The 17,034-nt window shown below is 40.2% G+C and overlaps 1 protein-coding gene and 1 pseudogene across 1 annotated transcript in view; one reads left to right on the top strand and one right to left on the bottom strand.

The window, feature by feature from the left end:
- LOC125403115 (E3 ubiquitin-protein ligase TRIM31-like) overlaps positions 1 to 17,034 on the bottom strand; it is an 86,923-nt gene that overhangs the window by 52,402 nt on the left and 17,487 nt on the right. The gene's annotated exons all lie outside the window — the stretch shown is intronic.
- On the top strand, positions 14,101 to 14,445 carry LOC148119267 (E3 ubiquitin ligase TRIM40 pseudogene; annotated as a pseudogene).

Here is a 17,034-nt window from a genome sequence, read left to right as displayed (position 1 = left end):
TAGGATAGCCTGGAACTGCAATTACAAATGGTTGTGAATCACCATGTAGGTACTGGGAGCCAAACCTGGGTCTTGGCAACAAGTGTTCTTCACCCTTGAGCCGTCTTTTCAGCCCTTTATTTATGTTTTATAACACACAGTCCAGGTAATGGGGAAAAAACACTGAGTTCAGTTAGTACCAACCATCTGCAAATGATGTGGGACCATTGTCTGTACCATGGACAACTACAAAGACAAGGACTGTCCTTCCCCAGTATCCACCAGCTGCCAATGGCTCCTCAGAGTGAGGTGGGGAGTTAGGAACCCTCTCCCCTCCAGCTGGAATCTTGACTGACCTGATCTTGTATAGGCAACCACAGCTGATGGGTTCATGTGTGTGAGGTCATTGCCAGGTCACACAAGGCTGTGGCTGATCTTGTGGTTATAGACCCAACAACCATTCATTCTGATTTCCTGGGGACGGTCCTAGGTTTACTTCTGTCCTGATATAAATATCAACAGCATTTCCGTTCATTCTAAAAATTACCCACTCGTAAGATAGCGGTCACCTTGATTATAGCAACTGCTGAAAGCCATACACTTTCAGAAATAACACCCTTTTCAGGACTGTCTGTGTGTTTCAATTTAAGGTTGAATTAAAGTAAATATCTGTGTAAGGATTTATAGATTGCATTCACACTCAGCTGTCAGATCTAGAGGTAATATTTAGTTTTAAATTAAATTATTTCTTTAATATAATTATTTTATCTTTATATATTTATAATTCTTTTAGAGTATAGATAGGTCTTTTGTTTGCAAGTTTGTCTTTGAACCACATATAATACTCCTGAAAGCCAGAAGAGGGCTTCTGATCTGCTGGGATTGGGATTGGAGTTACATATGGTTGTGAACTGAACATTGGGTACTGGGAATCTAACCTGGTTCCTCTGGAAGAGCAGTAAATGCCCTAAACCACTGATCCGTCTCTCTAGTTCCCAGTATTTAATTTTCAGGCAAGTTTTGTTAAGAAATAATGACTGCAGGAGAAGGAGACCTACATGCCTGCCTGGGGCAAGGAGAAACCATGGGCCTGCCCAGCACTATTATAGTGAGCAAATACATGGTGGGCTATGAGAGTGGCAGAGACAGAATGGTCACATCCTGTGGAGAGAGGCGGATCTGACGAGGTGAAGGCAATGAGGAGCGGCCTAAGTAGGTGGCTTACTTGCCACCTTGAGCCTTGGTGATTTCTGGGTCAGGGCTGCTGCCAAGACCCATGCCTGCTGCAGCTGTGGTCTGCATTGATGTCCATGGCTCCGATTACCACTGAAGGCCAAGTGGATTGGGATGCACAAAATTATTACCCTCATCCCGCTCTGGCCACAACACTAGGAAGAACTGGTCTTATTCCTCACGAGCAGCAGCACTCAGGAGAGTGGATCCTACTCTTCACCTGGGCAACACAACAGAGCTGGCCCTGGTGGCTGAGGTACAGGTGAGTCATCCTTGAGGGTGTGAAAGCAGGAGAACCAGCACCACCCGTTTCCCTGCTGCATTATGAACTACCCAGAGCAATGCTGGAAGGTTCACCCCTATGGTAAGGGTCAGGGAGAGTTGGCAGGCTGACCCACCCTGCAACCACCAGGCTCAGAATCAGGGCTCTGAACTGGCCCACCTAGCATCTATCCCATCTATAATCTGCTAGCTTGTATAAAGCTGCAGGATCTTCACAACACAGGGCAACAGCAGGATATTCAAGAAGAGTCCCAGCATTGACAGTGTAGCAGAAACCAGAGGCCTCGAACCAGAACAATGACTTTTTGCAATGAACACTTGCAAGTAAAGATGTATGGGCTAATGGTTAAACTGTGGGACTCTCTGAGCCACACTACAGTTCCCACAATGAGATTTTCCCTTTTTTTCTTTTACATTCTTATTAAATTATATTTCATTTTATTTTAGTGGTGGAGGTTTCAAAGGTGGATATATAAGGATATGTAAGAATGGGGAGATGGATGGGATTGAGATGCATGATGTGAAAACCATAAAAACAAATAAGTTTAAAAACAGAAGAAGAAATAGTGAAAAAAAGAAAGAACGAAACGAAGGAAGGAAGGAAGGAAGGAAGGAAGAAGAAAGAACAAAAGAAAGAATGAAAGAGAGAGAGAGAGAGAGAGAGAGAGAGAGAGAGAGAGAATTGAAATGCTCTAATGAGGGTAACTATCTCCCACCACTGCCTGTTTTATCCTGGCTCCCTAGGCCTGGAATGCATGTTCTGATTTACAGATTTCTTCTGTATGTCATGTTTCACTTAAGTCTCTCCTCTAAACCAGAAATCCTGTTGTCCAGGAAACTGATCATGTTTCAGAATCACCTAGAGTATGAAAGATTCTCCAAGACACCTAGGTAGACATGCCTGTCATCCCAGCCCTTGGGAAGCAGAGGCGGGAAGATGAGGAGGTTGTCCTGAACTGCACATGTCCCTGTCTCATAAAATAGAAAGTGGGCCAGGAAATGGTTCAGTGCTCATGAGTACATACTGTCCTCTCTGAGGACTCTATCTCTCCAGCCCCTGTTTAGAGTTATTGTACATGAGATTTCAGGGCACTTGCCAACTCCTTTTGTTTCTTCTACCTCATATAGTGCTCTGTTTCAAGGAAGTATATACTACCATAGCCTTATGCTCTTGTTGACATAGGTGTGTCCAATAAGCGAGACTGTCACACCCACCCACACTCCAGGAACTACAGCCCAGATGTTCACACTCCTTCTGGTGTGCTTTCCAGAAGTCCCCTAAGATTGCAAATAAAGATGGTTTACTTGGTGAATGTCTAATTGCCCCAATACATTTTGGGCTAATTGTGTTTTTATTTGTTTTTTTAATTTATTTTTATTTATTTATTTATTTATTTATTTATTTATTTATTTATTTATTGTGTATACAGTGTTCTGCCTGCATATATGCCTGCAGGACAGAAGAGGGCACCAGATCTCAATACAAATGGTTGTGAGTCACATGTAGTTGCTGGGAATTGAACTCAGGATCTCAAGCCCAGACATTTTATACTGAAGCAAATAAAACAGGAAAGGCAGGGTACAAATCAGAAGAATTAATTAAGGTAGAACAGAGTCCTTACAATTCTGTCCAAAAGGCAGAATTATATGCTATTCTTATGGTACTAAGGGATTTTAAAGAAACTCTCAATATAGTTACTGATTCACAATATGCATCAAGAGTTGTCTTACATATTGAAATTGCTGAATTTATACCAGATGATACAGAATTGACTTCGTTGTTCATCCAAATGCAAGACATAATCAGGAATAAGCTTTGTTCTATATACATAACACACATCTAATCCCATACGGGTCTGCCAGGTCCTCTCCCACAAGGTAATGCAGAAATTGATCGATTATTGATTGGAAGTATGTTGCAGACCTCTGAATTTCACAAAAACATCATATCAATAGCAAAGGTTTAAAGAAAGAGTTTTCTATTACATGACAACAAGCTAAGGAGAATATAAAGAGACACCATACTTGCTCTTTCTATAATCAAACACTGTTGCCTACAGGAAGTAATCCTAAGAGTACTCAAAGGAATGAAATCTGGCAGATGAATGTGTTCCACTTTATAGAATTTGGTAAATTGAAATATGTACACCACACCATAGGTATGTACTCAGGTTTTCAATGGCAACTGCTTTGAGCTCTGTAATGACACATTTATTAGAAGTTATGGCCATCATGGGCATTCCTGCACAAATAAAGACAGACAATGGTCCAGCACATGTATCTAAGAAGATGAAACAGTTTTTGCTTATTATAATATAAAGCACATTACAGGTATAAGAAATAATCCTACAGGTCAGGCAGTTATAGAAAGGTCAAAATAAACTCTAAAGGATATGATGAACAAACAGAAAGGGATAGAAAATACCCCCAGAAATAAATTGCATAATGCTTTATTAGCCTTGAATTTTTTAACACTAATGAGAAAGGAACAACAGCAGCAGAGAGGCAGTGAATAATGGAAAGAACTTCTGAATTGAATCAACCGGTTTATTTCAATGATGTGTTGACCTCACAATGGAATCCAGGAGATGTGCTACAATGGGGAAGGGGTTTTGCTCTTGTTTCCACAGGAGAAGAAAAATTATGAATACCATCAAAATTAATAAACATTTGTTTTGAAAAGAAGAAACCTATTAAAACAGAGTAATGGCAGCTCATCTGCAATGGTGACAACCATACAGGAGGTAAGGAAAGCCATATAGGGTTGGGGCAGGGTTCTGCTCTTATCTTTGCAGGAAAATTACACATCATCAAAATTTCAAGAGACCCTGGATGTTTGAATGCTGAACAGAAGAAAAAATAACTATCCACTAAGGAGCATCTAGAAAACAGAATATGGTTTATGAATCCAGGTACTGTTTACACTTACATTTATACACAACACACATACACATACACACATGCACATACACTCATATATGGCTCTGTACTTTTCTAAATCCAAGTTTGTTGTTAAAAGGAATATTCAGAGTTTCTGTCTCATATCGGGAGTCATCTGGTATGGGACAGAAGGAAGACTATAGGAAAAAAATTTTATTTTCTCCATGCTTATTTTGTCTATATCTTATTCTTCATTATATATATGTTTATATAAATGATGTTTAAGTTTACCATGATGAAGAATAGATTTTCCTACAGATCCTTTTCCTGCAGTAATCTTTGAAATTTCCAGGAAGAAGATGGAGTCCCACAGCAAGCAATCTACCTAGCTGAAATGACATCATGATGTAGACAATGCTATTATAAGATCATTTTGGGTACCAGCTGCTTAAATGGTGCACTTTCTCATATTCTGGCCAGAACTCCAAATGAGAACTTTGAAAAAACAAACTGTTTACTGCTCGGAAATTGCTTGCAACTATACTAGACAGTAATTTTGGAACTTAACCACAACTTCATTTTTGCCAGATTCTATTAGGAGAACATCGCCCTCAAGACAGCGAGAAGCAATTCTAGAAGTTGATGCCCCCTATCCCAAAAAAGTTTGTCCATAGGGTTGGGAACACTGTTTAGGATTTGTTGATTATTACTTGTACTAGATGAAGGCTTGGGGTGAAAACTATGTTTGTTCAAAAAAAATTGGGGGGATAGTAATAGTGGGTAATAGAGGGAATACTTATGAGCTATTATTTATGGATAATTTACATTGGTATAGTTTTGTATATTGATGCAAATTCAAATTATATTTGTTAGTTTTGTTTACATTATTTGTACATAAATACAAAGTTATTTTGTCAGATTGTATGCATGCCTGTTTCTACCTCAGTTTAGGACGTTTTGTATATTGATACAACTTTTAGGGTAAATTTTCATATTGCATTATATATTACTCCTACCTCTGATCAAGATACTTACCGATTGTTTATATTTTGAGGTCATTGCCCTCATTTGTTACACATTTATTTACAGATTATTTAATATTCTCTTGTATGTCAATAGTTGTTCATGTTTGTTATACATACAGTCAGATCAATTAGGTTCTTTAGATACATAGAGATTGTATTCTGTCTAGATAGGTATTCTTCAACCACTTCAAAGATCTGTTGAACATGGTGTTTAAATAATTTAGGGTTCTGTTGACATGAGACATGATTGCTTCTGAGAGCACCAATCTATTCCCGAAAGAATGTTGAGCACCGAAGGCACCCCACTTGAAGCTTGTTTTCTTTTTGGCAAAACTGGTCTATGGGCAAGGAACTGACAATGCCTCAACCACTGACAAGTTACAAAGTATCTGGAAATGGATAAGCAGGACTGTCAAATCTTGAAGATGGTAAAACAGGTTTGAAAAATCTTCTGCCTCTGAAAATGGTCTGTCAGTTACACTAGGCCTTAGCCAAGGTTGGTTGTTTCAACATTGCAAAACGAGACTTTGGGTGATTGCTCAGGTAGCTTATTGTCTCTGTCATATATTACTCACTTTGGAAGCTACTTGATTGTACTTCCTGACTGCTCAAGAATATTAGCTCCCTTCTCAGGCCTTCGATGTGGTTGAAGATTAGATAGTCATAGTTGCTGTACTCTTATGATCTAGCCAAGCCATTTCCTATACAAGACTTAGACTCCATAGGACAAAATGTTTATTAAAACATTCAGCATATATTACTTGCTTAATATTGTTTATTCTGGATGTAATTCTAATTATACTTGATATCTGTTCCCTGTGTATATAGATTTGTATTGGGTTTGGAGCTCTCTTATTTAAACTAAAAGGTGAGGTGATGTGGGAGCACATTCTGTTCCTTCAGTCAATAGGCTTTAAGATACCATCCCACTGGGGCATGGTATCTAATACTTTAAAAATGAGCCAGAACCGTGCACCGGCTCTCTTGCTTCCAGCTCCCATTCTGGATGCTAGACTCTGTTCCTGTTTGCGCTCAGAGGACTGCTGTTTAGGATGGTGACCTGTTAGTTTCCCCCTTAAATAAATAACCCTTTTATTATTCTAATTCTGAACTGCTGTGGGGTTGTTTTAAGGCATCAACCAGGTTTTGTTCCTAGCATATACATGACACAAAATTGCCTGGTTACAGAGAATCTCATACCCTCTCTGACCTCTGTGGGCAGTAAGCACAAAGTGAATATATATATATATATATATATATATATATATATATATATATATATTCATATAGAAAATAAATAAAGTAAGAGAGGAGAGAGAGAGAGAGAGAGAGAGAGAGAGAGAGAGAGAGAGAGAATATGAATGAGAACAGGACAGTGGTAGCAGCTTCCAATACTTAATCATGTCCTATCCTGGGAAGCAGCACCACCTACTGTCCACATAGAAACCTACAGTCTGCTAAAACAACTGAAGGAGCCACTCCATTGCTTCATCTTAGGCAGTTTCAGTAATTCAGGCTGGAATAATTTAGAAGGTACACTGAACTGAATTGATGAGATGACATTAAGACTGCACATATATGAAGTTGTTAAAGAGATCAGAACAGGAATCAAATGGGGCTAGAACTCAGAGGGCTTCACGACTTTATGTAGGGTCAACTACAAGAACGAAAGTGAATTCTGCCTTGGAATTTTACTTCACTGCAGCAGGAAGGAGTGTGATGTGGTCCTTAGGAGAAGCAAATCCCCTAGCCACACAGTTTCCCTGTACCAGAAAAGGAATCAGGAAACAGAAATTCTTTTTGTTGTTGTTTTCATTTTAACTTATTTTTTAAAAACAGTCTTTTCTCATTTTACATGCCAAATCCATTTCCCACTCCCTCCTTTTTCTGCTCCCTCCACCTTCCCCACACACATCCCCCTTCCACTTCTCAGAGTGGTTAAGTCTGCCCACCAGGGTGTCAACAAAGTCTAGCACACTGCTTTGTGTCAGGACCATGGCCCTGCCCATAATATTTAGGCTGAGCAAGGAATTCCTTCAGAGAGAATGAGTTCCAAAAAGCCAAAACAAGCAGTACAGAAAAATTCTGGTGCCACTGCCAGTGACCCCACAGTCTGCCCCAGTTATACAACTGTCACCCACATTCAGAGGGCCTAGTTTGACTCTATGCTGGCTCCTTTGCTGTCAGTCCAGAGATGGAAGGCTTCCATTAGCTCAGGTAAGCTGTTTCGGGGGTATCTCCATCATGGTCTTGACCTCTTTGCTCATATTCTCACTTTTCTCTCTCTCTTGACTGGACTTGAGAGCTCAGCCCAGTGCTCCACTGTGGTTCACTGCATCTGCTTCCATCTCTTGATGAATGAATGTTCTATTGTGACATGTAAGACAGTCATCAAGCTGACTACAGGGCTAGGCCAGGTAAGGCACCTTCTCCACTATTGCTTAATGGAGATCCTGGGAATTTCTCTAGTGCTAGGTTTCTTACTATCCCCATAATGGCTCCTTCAATGAAGATATTTCTTTCTTTGTTCTCCCTCTCTGTCCCTTCCCCCATCTCGACCACTCAGAAAATACAGAAATTCTTTTTAATTGATTTTTATTGAGCTCTACATTTTTCTCTGCTCCTCTTCCTGCCTTTCTCCTTCTCTTCAACCCTCTCCCAAGGTCCCCATGCTCCCAGTTTTCTCAGGAGATCTTGTCTTTTTCTACTTCCCATGTAGATTAGATCTATGTATATCTGGCTTAGGGTCCTCATTGTCTAATGTGCAATGAGGTTGTCTAAGTTCTCTGGAATTGTGATTTGTGGGCTGTTTTGCTTTATGTTTAAAAAACACTTATGAGTACATGTTATAATTGTCTTTATGTGTCTGGATTACCTTACTCAAAATGATGTTTTCTAGCTTCATCCAGTTGCCTGCAAAATTTAAGATGTTGTTACTTTTTCAACTGTGTAGTACTCCATTGAGTAAATATACCATATTTTCCTTATTCATTTTTCAGTTGAGGGACATTTAGGTTGTTTCCAGGTTCTGGGTATCATAAACAATGATCCTAAAAGCATAGTTGAGCACATGTTCTTGTGGCACAATTGATCATCCTTTGGATATATACTCAAAAGTGGTATTAATGGGTCTTGAAGAAGATTGTTTCCTAACATTTTGAAAAATCACCACACTGACATCCCAATGGACTGTACCAGCTTGCATTCCCACCAGCAATGAAGGAGTGTTCCTTTTTCCCCACAACCTCTCCAGCATAAGTTGGTCATCAGAGTTTTTGATCTTGGTCATTCTTACAGGTGTAAGATGGAATCTCAGAGTTCTTTTGATTTGCGTTTCTCTGATGACTAAGGATGTTGAACATTTCCTTAAGTGTCTTTCAGCCATTTTAGATTCCTCTTTTGAGAGTTCTCTGTTTAGGTCTGTACTCTATTTTTTTTATTGGATTATGGGTTCTTTTGGTGTCCAATTTCTTGAGTTCTTTGTATATTTTGGAGATCAGACCTCTGTCTGACGTGTAATTAGTGAAAATTTTTTCCCATTCTGTAGACTATCATTTTGTCCTGTTGACCATGTCCTTTGCTTTACAGAACATTTTCAGTTTCAGGAGGTCCCATTTATTAATTGTTTCTCTCAGTGTCTGTGCTACTGGGGTTATATTTATGAGGTGATCTCCTGTGCCCATGCATTCAAGCGTACTTCCCACTTTCTCTTCTATGAGGTTCAGTGTGGCTGGCTTTACGTTGAGGTCTTTGATCATTTGGACTTGAGTTTTGTGCATCGTGATAGATATAGATCTACTTTCATTCTTTTACAATTTGATATCCAATTATGCCTGCACCATTTGTTAAATATGCTTTCTTTTTTTCAATTTGATACTTCTTGCTTCTTTGTCAATAATCAGGTGTTCGAAGGTTGTGGATTAATATCCAGGCCTTTGAATCAGTTCCATTGATCCTCCTGTCTGTTTTTATGCCAATACCAGGCTGTTGTCAGTACTGTAGCTCTGTAGTAGGGTTTGAAGTCAGGGATTGTGATGCCTCCAGAAGTTCTTTTATTGTACAGGATTGTTTTGGCTATCCTGAGTTTTTCTCTTTTTCATATGTGTAACACCTGAGTCTGCGTTACCCCCTTGGTACAGTTCGCATGCCTCTGTACCAATTGCAAGTCCAGGCAAAGGCCTGGAGATTGAAAGAAACACACAAGAGACCTGGGTCATTCAAAAGGAGATCAGCTGAATGCCATTTATTCAGCTTTGGGGAAAAACTATTATACCTGGCTGCTGCAAAAGGATTACCTCCCAGGCAGGGGGGACCTGGCTGCTGCATAAGGATTTCCTCCGGGCAGGTGGGAAATTACCATACAAAAGATAAAACAATGCCCTACAGCTAATCACCAGGATAGTTCCAGAGCACAGGAACAAACAGGATGCTTTAGCTGGCTGACCAGAAACTGTCCTCAAGATGCTCCCCAAGCAGCAAGGGTAGACCGGGCCCTACACACATGAAATTGAGAACTGTGCTTTCAAGGTCTGTGAATAATTTTGTTGGGATTTTGATGGGCATTGCACTGAATCTGTAGATTGCTTTTGGTAAGATTGCCATTTTTACTATGTTAATTCTACCTACCCAGGAGTATGGGAGATTTTTCCAGTTTCTGGTGTCTTCTTCAATTTCTTTCTTCAAAGATTTACAGTTCTTGTCATACACATCTTCTACTTGTTTGGTTAGTGTTACTCTGAGATATTTTATGCTATTTGTGGCTATTGTGAAGGGTGATGTTTCTCTATTTCTTTCTCAGCCCATTTATCATCTATGTACAGGAGGGCTACTGATTTTTTTGAGTTTATCTTGTATCCTGATACATTACTGAAAGTGTTTATGAGTTGTAGAAGTTCTTTGGTAGAATTTTGGGGATCGCTTATGTAAATTATCATATCATCAGAAAATAGTGAAAGTTTGACTTTTTCTTTTTCGATTTGTATCCCTTTGTGTTACAGGAAGCAGCTACTTGTTTGTCCCTGCCACCTGGCTAACTTACACCTAAAATAACCACAGAGAAACTGTATTAATTAAAACACTGCTTGGCCATTAGCTCTAACTTCTTTTTGGCTAACTCTTATATATTAGTTTAGCTAATCTTCATTAATATGTGCATCACCACGTGGCAGTGACTTACCAGAGATTCTAACCAGCGTTCATCTCAGGTGGAGGATCCATGGCTTCTCTGCCTCTGCCCTTCTTCTTCTCAGCATTCAGTTCTGTTTTCTCCACCTACCTAAGTTCTGCCCTATCAACTAGGCCAAGGCAGTTTCTTTATTTATTAATCAATAAAAGCAACACACAAACAGAAGGAACTCCTACACCACCCTTGATCTCCTTTTGGTGTCTTATTGCTGTAGCTAGGACATCAAGATCTATATTGAATACGTACAGAGAGAGTGGGCAACCTTGTCTTGTTACTGATTTCAGTGGAACTGCTGGAAGTTTCTCTCCATTTAGTTTGAAGTTGACTGTTGACTTGCTGTATAATGCCTTTCTTATGTTTAGGTATGTTCCTTATATCCCTGCTCTCTCCGAGATCTTTATCATGAAGGGATGATGTATTTTGTCGAAAGCTTTAGTAAAATGATCATGTTGTTTTTATTTTCCAGTTTGTTTATATGGTGGATTACGTTGACATATCTTTGTATGTTGAACCATTCCTGCATCCCTGGGATGAAGCTGACTTGATCGTTGTGGATGGTGGTTCTGATGTGATTTTGGATTATTCTATTTGTCAGTATTTTATTTAGTATTTTTGTATCAATGCTCATGAGTGAGATTGGTCTGTAATTCTCTTTCTTATTAATGTTTTTTTTAAAAAAAGATTTATTTATTTATTTATTTATTATGTATACAGTGTTCTGTCTGCATGTATGCCACCAGACCAGAAGAGGGTACCAGATCTCATTATAGATGTTTGTGAGCCACCATGTGGTTGCTAGGAATTGAACTCAGGACCTCTGGAAGAGTAGGCAGTGCTCTTAACCTCTGAGCAATCTCTCCAGCACCCTCTTAGTAATGTCTTTATGTGAATTAGGTATCAGGGTAATTCTAGTCTCATAAAAAGAGTTTGGCAATGTCCCTTCTGTTTCCATTGTGTGGAATAATTTGAGGAGTATTGGTATTAGTTTTTCTTTGAAAATCTTGTTGAATTCTGAGCTGAAACTATCTGGTCCTGGGCTTTTTTGGGGGGATTGGGAGACTTTTGGTGATTGGGAAACAAAATTCTTAAAAGATAGTGTCTTCGTTTAGCTTGGCCAAATCAGACTCCTAGCTCCCACTTTTTCAGAAGCAGTTTTATATTTCTGTAGCCAAGGCAAACAGTCAGGGAATGTGCATATGTCAATGCAACAGGAAGTGAGGCTGGCAGAGTTGCGTGAATATTTTTCTGATTGGCAAGAAGCTTCATCCTTTCCCTCCCCCGGTGTAGGCTCCTAGAAAATTTAATTTTGGGGGGGTTTATTAGTCAGGTAGCCAATGGAAAGCGTACCCTGACTCTCTTTAAAGTAGCTGGTCTCCCACCAGTGTCAAAGTCCCAGGATGGTTGAGGGTGAGAAAGAACCATCAGTCAACATAGAGAATCCAAGGGGGACCACCAAAGATCCAAAGTATCAGTTTATTATTCATGTAAACTGATAAAATATCACAAGAATATGTTTGTAATTGTCAATACAATTTTTTTTTAAATCTGAATGATGGTGCGGGAGATGTGGTCAGCTGTGGAGTACTTGTCCGGCACACATGAAGCCCTGGGTTCCACCCCCAGCACAGGTGGCTCATGCCTGTAATCTCGAAACATGGGAGGACAATGCAGGAGGATCAGAAGTAAAAAGTCATCCTCGGATTCATGGAGAGTTGAAGGCTAGCCTGGGCTAGAGAAGACTCCACCTCAACTGTGACTCCCCCCACTCTCCAAAAGAGAAAGAGATGCTAATTGTTGTCAGGGTGACATAAATCCATTTCATTTGTATCCTGACAGCTTTCACGTTTCTCTCACAGGACTGCAGGTTTCTGATGGAAGGCTTAAGGCTCTCAACAATAGGTTAGCTTTAAAGGGTATGAAAGGATGAAAAGATATAACCCTGCCCCCCTGATGCACAGTGGACAACAGCCTTCAGAATGTGGGGGTGTAGAACTGCCTAGAGCATCAGTGATCAACACCTTTGTGTGCAGAAACAGATGTTTCCAGAGAGACTCAAATGTGGAGAGAAGACTTACATTCAAGTGGGTGTCATTATTACCTGAGCAGGGAACTCAGACTAAAAGGGAAAGGGGGAGAAAGCTGGTTGGGCACCACTGGTATCTCAGTTTCATGACCCACCCAGGTGAGCTGCAGCCTCAGGCTGCTGCCGCCACAGCTTCTAGCCACTGCTGCCCCCTTGCTTTCTCCACCATGGATAGTAATGTCAAACTGTAAACCCAAATAAGCCCCTCCTCCCTCAGGTCACAACAACAAGAAGAGAAACAAATACCTAGTGGTACCCTGGGCACCTGCACTGTTGAAGCTGAGACCATTAAGAACAATGGTATCACTGTCCCCAGCATCACCCAGAGTCACGGTCCTGTGGCACAACCAGAACTCCTGATCCCTCATGTGTGGGGTTCTTGGGACTCATTTTATAAGGCATTTCTCAAGTCCTGTGAGATTTGCATTAAAGGCATCCAGACTTTCCTCCTCCCGTAAGCAAATATGCCACACCCTGCAGCAAAGTCCATGTCGCTGCTCGGGGAGCCCTGCTCATGGGTGTATTTTACTTTTCCTGATAATTCTGGGCTAAATCAGGATGAGTCTTTTCACCTTCTCCCCAGTTCTACTGACGTGTGTGTGTGTGTGTATATATATGTATACTTAGCATAACAGAAGAAGACTCACTCATCTGCTGGCCTTCTCTCTTGGTCTAGAGACCAAGAAAATGACCTGAAGTTGAAAAGAAGAAATTTGAGGTAGGATAGTAAGAGAGCTATTTTTTGGGAGGGCTCAGACAAGAAGTGGGAAGAGGAGGCACTTCCTTCTTTGGGTTATCCTTGGACGTTGTTTGAAAGAACGGGACAATGTAGCCTAAAATGCTATTATATGTTCTGTCTGTCTGTCTGTCTCTCTCCTGCTCTCTTTCTCGTTCATCTAGGCAGCACCACAGTCTTGGAAAATTGGTGGTTCATAAAGACTTGCTGACAAGATTCCACCCTAAGTGGTTGGTGACACCAGCAATAGCAGTGAGTCCTACAGAGTAACATACAGGAGGGACACGTAAATCCCTTGCTGAGTTCCTCTCATCAGCCACACAGCAGAGAAGACTGTCTGCTTGTCCTTGACAGTTTATTTCTGGCCATGACACCATGGCCTAAAATTTAGCTTTGAACTGTAAAAAGATTCCACAGAAAACTTGCAAAACAGAATTGGGGTTTTGGTCGCCTGCTTCCTCGAGGTGTATGAGAAATAAAGAATAACTTTCAGTTTAGAAAACACTGAACTGTTTCTGAAATCCCTATGACATTGTGATTCTTACAGCCCAGGCTCTGGCCTCTCTGATCCAGGGTGGACCTGAAGTCCAGGTCTGAGTCCACTCTCGCCTGCTCCAGATCAGCTCCACTGAGCCCTCTCACCTGGGACTCTCTGGCCTGCAAATCACCCAGTGGAGGGGCTGGTGAGGTGGGGGCCATGGTTCCTCTGTATAAGGACAACAAGGAGGACATCTGTCCCATCTGCCTGGATCCCGTGAAGGAGGCTGTGAGGACAGAGTGCGGCCACCTCTTCTGCCGAATGTGCCTGACCCAGCACATGGATAAGGCCTCAGTCTCTGGGGTCCTCCGCTGCCCAGTGTGCAGGAAGCCCTATTCTGAGGGGGTCCTTGGGGATGGTTATATCTGCTTCAGCCACCAGAAGAGGGTGTGCATGTTCTGTGAGGCAAGCAGACATCTCCTGTGTGTGGAATGCCTCAAGTCCCCCGAACACCAGGCCCAAGCTGACTCTCCATTGAAAATGCCATCAGCCACTACAAGGTAAGGTTGTGCCACCCCCACCTGACCCTGCCACTGGCTCCATGTGTTACTGCTTCTAAGCCTGGCTCCTCACAGATGCTGTGACTGACAACTTCCTTTGAGTCTTCTTCATCAATCAACTTGAAGCCCTGGTCTTTGTTTCTGTGTGCCTCATCGCTAATATCAGGGTTTCCAGGACTCTGTGTATCCATCTAGGTGATCCTGCCTTGTGATGGCAAAGTTCTGGAAGCATGGGCACTGTGTTTGCTGCAGCTGTGTAGATAGATTCTGTACTAGATAGTAAGAACCTCTTCTGGACCAAGATGATACGGTTCCCTGGGTGGATGGTTCTAGAATGCAGTCTGGACAAACAATCAAGACTTATCTGTACTAACAGCTACCTTTCTAAGATTTGAAATCTAAAAACATGATGTCCTTGTCCCCTTCCCCTTCCTTTGCTGGTTATTATTGTTGTTTCTTGCTTTCTTTATTTTTTTTTCAAAATTGATCCACACTTTTGACAGTAATTTTAGGGAACACCTAAAGATTAATAGGAAAACTAAAAAATCTTACACCTGTCAGAAGGGCCAAAATCAAACACACTGATGACAGCTTATACTGGAAAGTATGTGGGGTAAAGGGAACACTCCTCCATTACTTGTAGGAGTGCAAAATTATACAGCTGCTTTGGAAGTTAGTATGATGAGTTCTCAGAAAATTAGGAAACAACGTACCTCAAGACCGAGTGATAAAACTCTTGAATATATATATAAGAATGCTCAATCATACCACAAGGACATGTGCTCAACTATGTTCATAGGAGCATTATTTGTCATAGCCAGAACCTGAAAACAACATAAATGCTCCTCAATCAAAAAATGGATAAGGAAAATGTGGTACATTTACACAATGGAGTAGTACACAGTGGGAAAAATATTGGCATCTTGAAATTTGCAGACAAATGGATAGAGCTAGTAAACATCATATTGAGTGAGGTAACCCAGTACCAGAAAGACAAATATCACATGTACTCACTCATAAATGGCTTTTAGACATAAAGCAAAGGAAAACTAGTCTAAAAATCACACTCCCAGAGAATCTAGACAACAATGAGTACTCAAAGAGAGACGTACATAGACCTAATCTACATGAGAAGTAGAAAAAGGCAAGATCTCCTGAGTAAATTGGGATCATAACAAACATAGGAGAGGGTTGAAGGGAAGAAGAAAGGGAGGAGAGCAATAAAATAAATAAATAAATAAATAAATAAATAGTGTCATCAGAATACAATATAAAAAAGAAAGAAAAAGAAAAAAAGATTCTTCAAGGAGACCAGAAAATCCAAATTGGTATGCCTATTAAAGAGATTGAACTGATAATAATCCTCTAAAAAATTACATTATTCACAATACACTGGTGGTTTCATTAATGATTTTGTTTTAAAATGATTCTTATTCTTTCTATGTGGGTATATTAGCTGCACAAAACAATAGATTTCATTTATGACTGTCACTAAACGCATTAAGAACTCCCCAGACCTTTTCAGAAAATCAAAGTGTTCCAAGCATGTCCTGTGCAGTCAACATTGTCTTCCCACAAACCACAAAATAGATGCTGTATGAAAAAAAAAATCATAGGCCAATATGATTAAAAATTCTTCCAGAAGAATTAGCAAATATGTATTTAAAAGTTGTACCATGGAATTTGTTGAACATTTTAAAATTTGCTTTGCTGAAGATTACTATTAAAATGAGATTGTAAGCCACAGACAGATGAAATATTTGTAAAACACAACTGACAGATTGCTGTCAGGGTTTTGTCCTGCCTGGTTCGCACAATCATTAAGTCCCAAAGAAATCACAAAGAGGTCTACATTGGTTATAATGTAACTAATGGTCCATTAGCTCAGGCTTCTTATTAACTCTTATAACTTATATTAGACCAGTATTCTTGTCTATGTTAGCCACGTGGCTCAGTACCTTATTTAGCGAGGCAGTCACATCTTGCTTCTTCTGTGGATGGGTCATGACTGCAAACTCAGACTTCCTTGTTTCCAGAATGCTCCTGTTCTCATTCACCTGCCTCAACTTTCTGTGCAATTGTCCCACACCACTTCACCCTCTTTAAAAAAAAATAAGAACTCTTAATCCAATATCCTTTGTTTAGCTTTTCTCGTGACCATTAGCCATAAAAACTTGTAACAAACGAAATTATCCATAGTCCATTTTTTGGGAATGTGGGCATAGTTTTCCAGGCGACTTCATGTTGGTTGGAGGCACTGATAATTTTATGGGGACCTAAACTAAATTTAGAATTATGATCAAGTCCTAACTAAGTATTCTGTGAGGCTTGATCATCTCAGGCAGCATCTTGAATCTGTTCTTTATGTAGAAATCAGACATCTGGGCCATCTCTTCCTACTGGAGATTTCTCATGTGGTCTTTCATGATCAAACCTGATTTTTCTTAGCTCAGAATAAATCCAAAGCCTCTCATTTTCTGTGGAAACAAAAGCAAAACCTCTTCTCCAAAGTAACAAATCTTTTGACTACAATTTTAAAGTCAATGTAATTTCAAAATAACTATCTTGGATTAATTCAGCAACATTTATAACC

This window comes from Myodes glareolus, chromosome 18, assembly GCF_982192425.1.
Source record: "Myodes glareolus chromosome 18, mMyoGla1.1, whole genome shotgun sequence".
Lineage (NCBI taxonomy): Eukaryota > Metazoa > Chordata > Mammalia > Rodentia > Cricetidae > Myodes > Myodes glareolus.
Note: the sequence above shows the minus strand (reverse complement) of the source record. Positions and strands in the feature narration are given on the sequence as shown.